Raw genomic sequence first — 7,730 nt, 5'->3', positions numbered from 1 at the left:
GCTTCAATTAGCAAGGCTTATCGGTGTTATAAGAGACTAAAAAAGATAGTAGAGAGTACAAACGTGAAAGTATGTGAAGAATGGGGTTAGTCTGCCCTTGAACCCGAACTAGATACTAAATTTGAGATTATCCTAGTTGTTGCACAAGAGAAGACTAAACTGGAAGACAATAGTGAGAAAGAGACAAATGAAGGAGAAGAAGAAGAACCTAAGAAAGTAGCTAAAAATCCAACCAAATATGTGCAAAAAAATCACTTAGAAGATTAGATTATTTGAGGCAAAAACAAAGGTGTTGAGACAAGAAGGAGAGTTGCAGAAGCCAATGAGCAAGCAAATTACTATTTTCTTTCACTGGTGGAACTTAAATCTTATGAGGAATCAATTAGAGAAGAGAGTTGCATAAATGAAATAGATGAAGAAATGAATCAAATATATAGAAGAAGCAGACATGCAAACTAGTACCCAGACCAGTGGACAAAAAAGTGATAGGAACTAAGTGGGTGTTTCAAAATAAGCTAAATGAACAAGGTCAGGTCACAAGGAACAAGGAAATATTTGTATGTAAAGGCTGTTCAAATATTGAAGATATTTATTTTAAGGAAACTTTTACTACAACATCTAGGATGGAAGCTATAAAAAATGATTCTTGCTTTTTCTGCTTATAAGAATTTTAAATTTAAGGTATATTAGATGGATGTTAAGTCAACTTTTCTAAATAGAGAACTTGAAGAAGAGGTATATATTGAACAACCAAATGGATTCAAATTTTCAGAAGATTTGGATATGGTTTGTAGATTGAAGAAGACATTATATAGACTCAAACAAGCACCTAGGACTTGGTATGCTAGATTGAATAAATATTTGTTATAGCAAAATTTCAAAAAAGGTACTGCTCACACAATATTTGCTTTAGAGTTTAAGGTAACAAGCTATTGATTGTTGTTGTTTATGTTGATGATATCATATTTGGATGAAGTGATGATCTATGTAAGGAGTTTGCAGAATAGATGAAGGAATTTCAAATGTCAATGATTGGTGAGTTGTCATTCTTTCTTGGTTTACAAGTTATACAACTAGAAGATGGAATTTTATTTCTCAAGTCAAATATGTCAAAGAGTTGCTAAAGAAGTTTGAATTGGAGATCTGTAAACTAGTTGCAACCCTTTGGTTGATGGTTGTAAGTTGAGAAAAGATGATAAATCTTTGGCAGTTGATTAGAAGAAGTACATATCCATGATTGGAGGATTGTTATACTTAATCACCTCTAGACTAGATATCATGCAAGGCGTTTGTTTAGATGCAAGATTTCAAGCTAATCTGAAGCAATCACATGAGCAAGCAATAAAGAGGATTTATAGGTACTTGAAAGGGACTCCAAATTTTAGTCTTTGGTAAAAGAAGAGTGGAGATTTCGTGTTAAAAGTATACACAAATGTTGATTGGGTCAAAAGTATTGTTGATAGGAAAAGTACAAGTGGAGGTGTATTTCTCCTAGGAGACAAGTTGGTTTCTTGGCCAAATAAGAAGCGAGATTCAATGAATTTATTTACTGCAGAAGCAAAATACATTGCAATAGAATCGTGATGTACTCAAGTTATGTGGATGAAACAGACTCTTTAAGATGTCAAAGTGGTATATGATGAAGCTATTCCCATCATGTGTGATAATACTAGTACTATAAATTTTTCAAAGAATCTGAAAATGCATTAAAAAACTAAACATGTCTCAATTTAGTATCATTTCTTAAGAGAGAAGTAGAAGAGGAAGTCAGATTGGAGTATATTTCTAGAAAAGAACAGGTTAAAGACATTTTTACTAAAGCGATGGTGAAGGATACTTTTGAGTATCTCAGGCAAAAATTAGGGGTTACTGACCCTCCTTTCTCTATCTAGATGCATCGATGAGGTGCATCTTTCCAAGGGGAGATTCATGGCTTATCCCTTGTCTCCTGGATTGATGTTATTATTTCTCTCAAGGGGGGCAATGGAGTATGTGGTTTTTTTGTTGGTTGTTGAAGAGTTGTGTCAAAAGAAATGATTATGAGTATGTTATGTTGTGCCCTTTGTCTTTGATGTCAAAGGAGGGGAAAACTCTTGATGTTTAGGAGAGATGATATTTGGGAGAGAGAACTGTTGATGTTTGAGTGATAAATTTTTGTTACTTAGCTTATTGTTTTACCATCAATGACAAAGGGGTATATTTTTAGAAATCCGAGTTAGGTTATCATTGATGCCAAACTTGATGGTCTAGTTGATGGAGTCTGGTTTGGATATGATCTTGTATTGTTGTAGGTTTTTTTATCTTGTTTGTGGTGTTGATGATGAGTTTGATGCATTGGTGTTGGTGAATTATTTGTGTTGAAGTTATAGTTGTGGAAAGTTCAATATGTAGGAGACACTATTTAATATTCCACTCGTAGAATGCTTTGCATTTCTCTGGATGGTAAATAGTATGTTCTATGGATGTTGCATTGATTGGCTTTTTTGGTTCGTGAATTGTAAAAGTTTGTTGTTATTGTTCTCTAATGGTATAGGCATCTGTCATATTGATTCAAAAATATATTAGTGGCCTCCGAATATATTGAATCTTGTACTGCATTATGGTGGACATGTTTGTGCAGTATTTCATTCTAGTTCCCTCCTGGTGTTTCTGTTTCACAAGTGAGTGACGCTCGTTTGTGCTTGGTATATTCATTTGTGTTATGATTCAATGTGTTCAGTTGGAATATCTTATTTAGATCATGCCTTTTTGCTCTAGATATGCATTGGAGGTTGAGTTATAATATTGTTATGGGTCTCATCATGGTGTGTGGGGATCCTCGTTAGTTAATTTGCATTGGAGGATGTCTTTTGGCCAACTAATTGCTAATTTTGTTGCTTATCCACATGTAACATTTGGTGGCGAACCTTGAGGATGTGTTTGCATGTGCAGTTTGTTGGAATAAACTTGGAAGGATGTATTGTGATGGATTTGGGTCCCCTCTTTCTCTTGGAGTGGACTGTTTTGAGTATTTTTTGTTCGGGTGGCTTATTTTGTGTAATATTGTTTATTCTAACTATGGCCAACCCTTAATTAGGTTTTTGATGATCTAACTTATATTTAAGGAGTGCAAATGTATGAGTTGAGTGTAGTTGGTATGTGTAATGGTGTGTAATAATGGATCATAGAGTATGAATTTATAAGAAATGAATTTGAATGATGTGCAAGTAGGTTTGATATTGTGGATGTGTGAAAAGTTACTTTATGAAGAGCTTTAAATATGATAAATTCAATGAGACAGTGTGTTGAGACAATAGTGGTTGTCAGATATGTTTGTCATGATGTTGGTCGCTTGACATACAAGATCAAGGTCAAGTTCATGATCGAGAGATTCTTCTATTATCAATTCTACTATTCTTTTGTTGTTGAATGATAGTGGGTCCTTTGGAAGCACTTTGTATCTTTCCCTAAAGCAGTGTGCCACAGTTGTGCAAGTCCACGTATCTTACCCTAAGGTAGTGTGCCTTAGTTTTGCAAGTCTGTCAAGTGCATTTTGCTTCTTGGAAATGAGCCTAAAGCATTGTAATGATTTTTATTTATATTGTGAGCCTTATTCTTAGTGTGGTTTTTACCTGATTAGGTTTTCCATGTAAATATGGTGTTTGTGTGTTGATGGTTGATGTTTTTCCAGTATTTTGTAGAATGGTTAAATGTTGTTTATAATTAATTTGTTTTGAAGATCCAAACTAATTCACCCCTCCTCTGTGTCTTGTCGTGGGTTCAACGCATTTTTGTCATTGATATAAAGGTATCCAAAAGAGTGCAATTATTGACATGTCTATGTTTGAGCATTTAAATTCTGGAAGAATAGTAACAATGTGGAAGGATATTGGCAAGATATGTTAATGATATATGTTGTAGTATTCTTGTAATATCATCTTGCATCTATTATTGTTGATTCAGGTGATTCAAAAAGGTTTGCATAATGCCATTGAGGTTGATCTCTTAGACTCAGTGCTCATACTGACAATTTATTGTGCTCCACATCTTGTCACATATGAGAATTATGGCCTATGGTTTGGACCCAAAGTAAAGTTACACGTGATGTATCGAATTCTATAGTTTCATAAGTTGAGATTCAGTGGACAAAAAGTTAGAAGTGACAAAGTGATCGTTATGCTAGTTGGTCGAATGGGTTGAAATTATAGATCAATGCACCAAATGATTGTAATATTTTGCATCCAGGGATAGTGTGTAGGTGTATATTTGGGCCAATAGAATGTGTATTCTAGGATAACATATAACATATTCCTTCTTTTGGAGCAATGTGTGGGATTTTAGACTTTGTCTGTTACACGTTTGGTGTAAGGTTTATTCTTGTGGCCAACTTGTAGATATAATAATCTTGTTCTAGGCTGACATGTGAATGTAATAATCATTTTAATGCATATACATATAAGTGATCTAGGTTCATTCCTAGAGTGATTATTATTGTAAGACCTATAAGCTCAAGTTTATTTGTGACTATGTGGGTAATGTCATATGAGTATCATCTCAATCATTTTGTGGTTTCATCTAAATATTATATGCACTATGCGTGAAGTAGTTTTGGTGTTGTTCAAATTAGAGAGAAGTTGATTATTCCATTGTGAAGGTCCATAATTCATATCTTTTGTATGTTGGTGAGATTGGCATCTCACATGTTGAGCTAGTGCTCAGATCTTGTGTTAGGGGATTGGTGTCTCTTGTTGGTTGGTGCTTGCGAAAATATTTCAAGATTGTTGTCTCTAGTAAGTTGGTGTCTACTTCATATTGTAAGTGATCTATCATTTTGTGAGGTCGGATTTGGATATTAGATCCAAGCATCTATTCTCATTGTAGTTTTTCCCTTCAAGATTTTTGTGTGCATTTGTTGTTCTTATGTGTTGATGTGTGATTGTGTTTTTACTACTTGCTTAGTTGCACTATAGATAAAGTAAGATTCGATAATTTCTCTAATGATTTGGATTTGAATTTGATTGTGATGCTTGGAGAAGTTATTAACATGCAAGATTTATCTAAAGATGTAGCCACCCAAGATCTAGGAGTTTTAGTGAAACCACAAGATAGATCAAATATGAGAGAAAGTGCTTTATATCAAATGATGTTAATGTACAACATGAGTACATAAATATGATTGATTATACAATGAAAATCCTTATGATATATAGAACACGATGAGATGAAGGAATGCATAATAATGACATATGTACTAACCTTATGAATTATGACATAAAATGATAAGTATCCTATGTGTATCCTAAGTAAAATTAAGTGTAGTGTGAATAGGACCTAGGTGGCAAAACAATTGGATAAAACATGATATTTGCACCAACAAATATATCAAACTCATATTACGATGGTATTAATTTTATATATTAAGAAAATCACTAATATTTTATGATTCATTAGATGTAAATGATTATGTTCAAAAGTTCTCTCAATCACTTAATATATTATAAATATATTCTCTTTTAAAAATAACATAATTCCATAAAAATCTAAATATTGATACACATTTTGAAACTCACTTTACAACCATCATTTAAATTAATAAAAGTTATGTAAAACATTTCTTCGTTATTTTTCTTTTAATCTTTCTTTAATTATTATATAATATTAAAATTTAAATATGTAAACAAAATTATTTGATGGAAAATTTTACTAGAATTATATGGTAGGATAAATATTTAAGAGTCTTTGTCAACAATGTTTGTGAGAGAAATATCAATTATATTTAAAGGCATCTCAAAAGGTCATTGCAAGTATTTATGATTATGTAATATAACATTGAATAAACAAAATAATTTTCTAAATACTCTATGAAGATAAGAGTTAAGAGTAACATATACTAACATGTAAAGGGTTTATGATTAATTCTTTATCTATTTTATAATCTAATGTAGAGGGTTTCAGGGCCCCTTCAAAACCCACTTATCACTTAATCAAAAACATATACTAACATGTAAAAAAATTAAAATATATTTTAATTTTTAGAAGATATTATTATGAAATCAAAATATTTTTAATTGAACATTCATTGGTTACACTAATAATAATTACAAAACGAAAAGAAAGTAGAAAATCATGAAAATAAATCACTTTCTTGCTCTTGTCCTTGCTTTTTAGGTGGGAAGTCACTTTCATCTTTTGCTAGAGATTTGTTTGTTGAACGAGGTAATATTGGATCAAATGTCATAATAATGAATATGATAACAACAATGTTTAAAATGAAACAAACCCTATGAAATCCTGCAACCACAAGAAAAAATAAAGTAATTAGCAATAATGAAATTGCGATTGATGAAGACTATCGTATGAGTGCATAAATCTTAGAATAAAATATATCATAAATACAGAACCACAATATATTATATATCATAATTTTTTTCATAAATAAAGAAAACGAAAAAGATAAGATACAAATTTTATATGCTATCTCTATCATTCAAATAAGATGATTTGAAACATTAATGTCCATGAGTGTTCTTACAAAAAAAATTCAATAAGAAATATTTCACCTTTATGATAGAAACTAAAATTTAATCACTTACCATATTCCTAGATATAGCTAGACCCTAAAAGATTTTTTGAATTATTTAACCTACATAAGATGGTCCTAAATCCTAATCCCTTTCATGCCTCTACAACTTACTCTAGACAAGAATGCTGCTACCTATGGCTTATATCTATTTTATTGTAACCTTAAAAGAATTCCTTTTTTTAATCTCACCATCGAATTATAAACTTAAAGCTAACCTAATATATGCTAGTCAATAAAGATATATTATGATACATAATCTACTAAACATAAATCCCCAAAATGATTCTCAAACATTAAAAAACACGCATAAAGGTCATATGTTCATATATACATTAAAATGTTGCTATCTCTTTTTTATTACTAGATATTAAAAAGGATATTTTATCTAGAGTTAGAAGCTCTAATTTGTTTCAAGTGTTTTTCATTGAAAGAGGTTAGGAAAAAAAATTTACTCATCCTAAGAATATATTTTTGCACTATTGAAGGATTTTTTTTTTCTACCTTCTAAATGAGGAACACCAAATATCATGATTGTAGGGGATTGTTGCAAAAATTGTTTTATTACTTGTACATTTTTTCACAAGAAAGTATATTGGCTATTATATTTCGAATATAGGCTAAATTTAAATAACATATAATGTATACCTAAGGAAAACTTCTTGCGAGCTTCGATGGGGTATCTCATAAGTCAAATTGATATTTGGCTTGGTCATTATCAAAAAATAATCTTCTCTTTTAACATTATTACCTTTTTGTCACTGATTTTTTTTTCATTCAATAGATGTAAATCCTAACATGAGATATTTGATTTCTACTTACACTCTATGCACCTTGCATTTATTTTCCTAGCTCCATTGTAGATTGAAATACATAATATGTCTTAAATAATTAAATCATATGTATTCCATTAAAAATTATTATTTTTTATTAATGTCAAGCCTCACCAAACAACTTTTCTAGGTCTCATGAGTTCATATTGGCATGTGGTGCTTTGACGTTTTAATTTTAGTCCATGTTACAAGAAATGCCAACTTATAATAATTGTTGAGCATTTTAAAGACCCATAACTAATTTCATGTTGTGAACTACACTTTTTTTCAATTTCAATATTATTCTATATTTATATTTTTAAATATGAGTTACATTAAATATTATGTATTAATTGGTA

The sequence above is a fragment of the Cryptomeria japonica genome, chromosome 7, assembly GCF_030272615.1.
Source record: "Cryptomeria japonica chromosome 7, Sugi_1.0, whole genome shotgun sequence".
In the NCBI taxonomy this organism is placed as follows: domain Eukaryota; kingdom Viridiplantae; phylum Streptophyta; class Pinopsida; order Cupressales; family Cupressaceae; genus Cryptomeria; species Cryptomeria japonica.
This window is presented reverse-complemented; position numbering follows the sequence as displayed.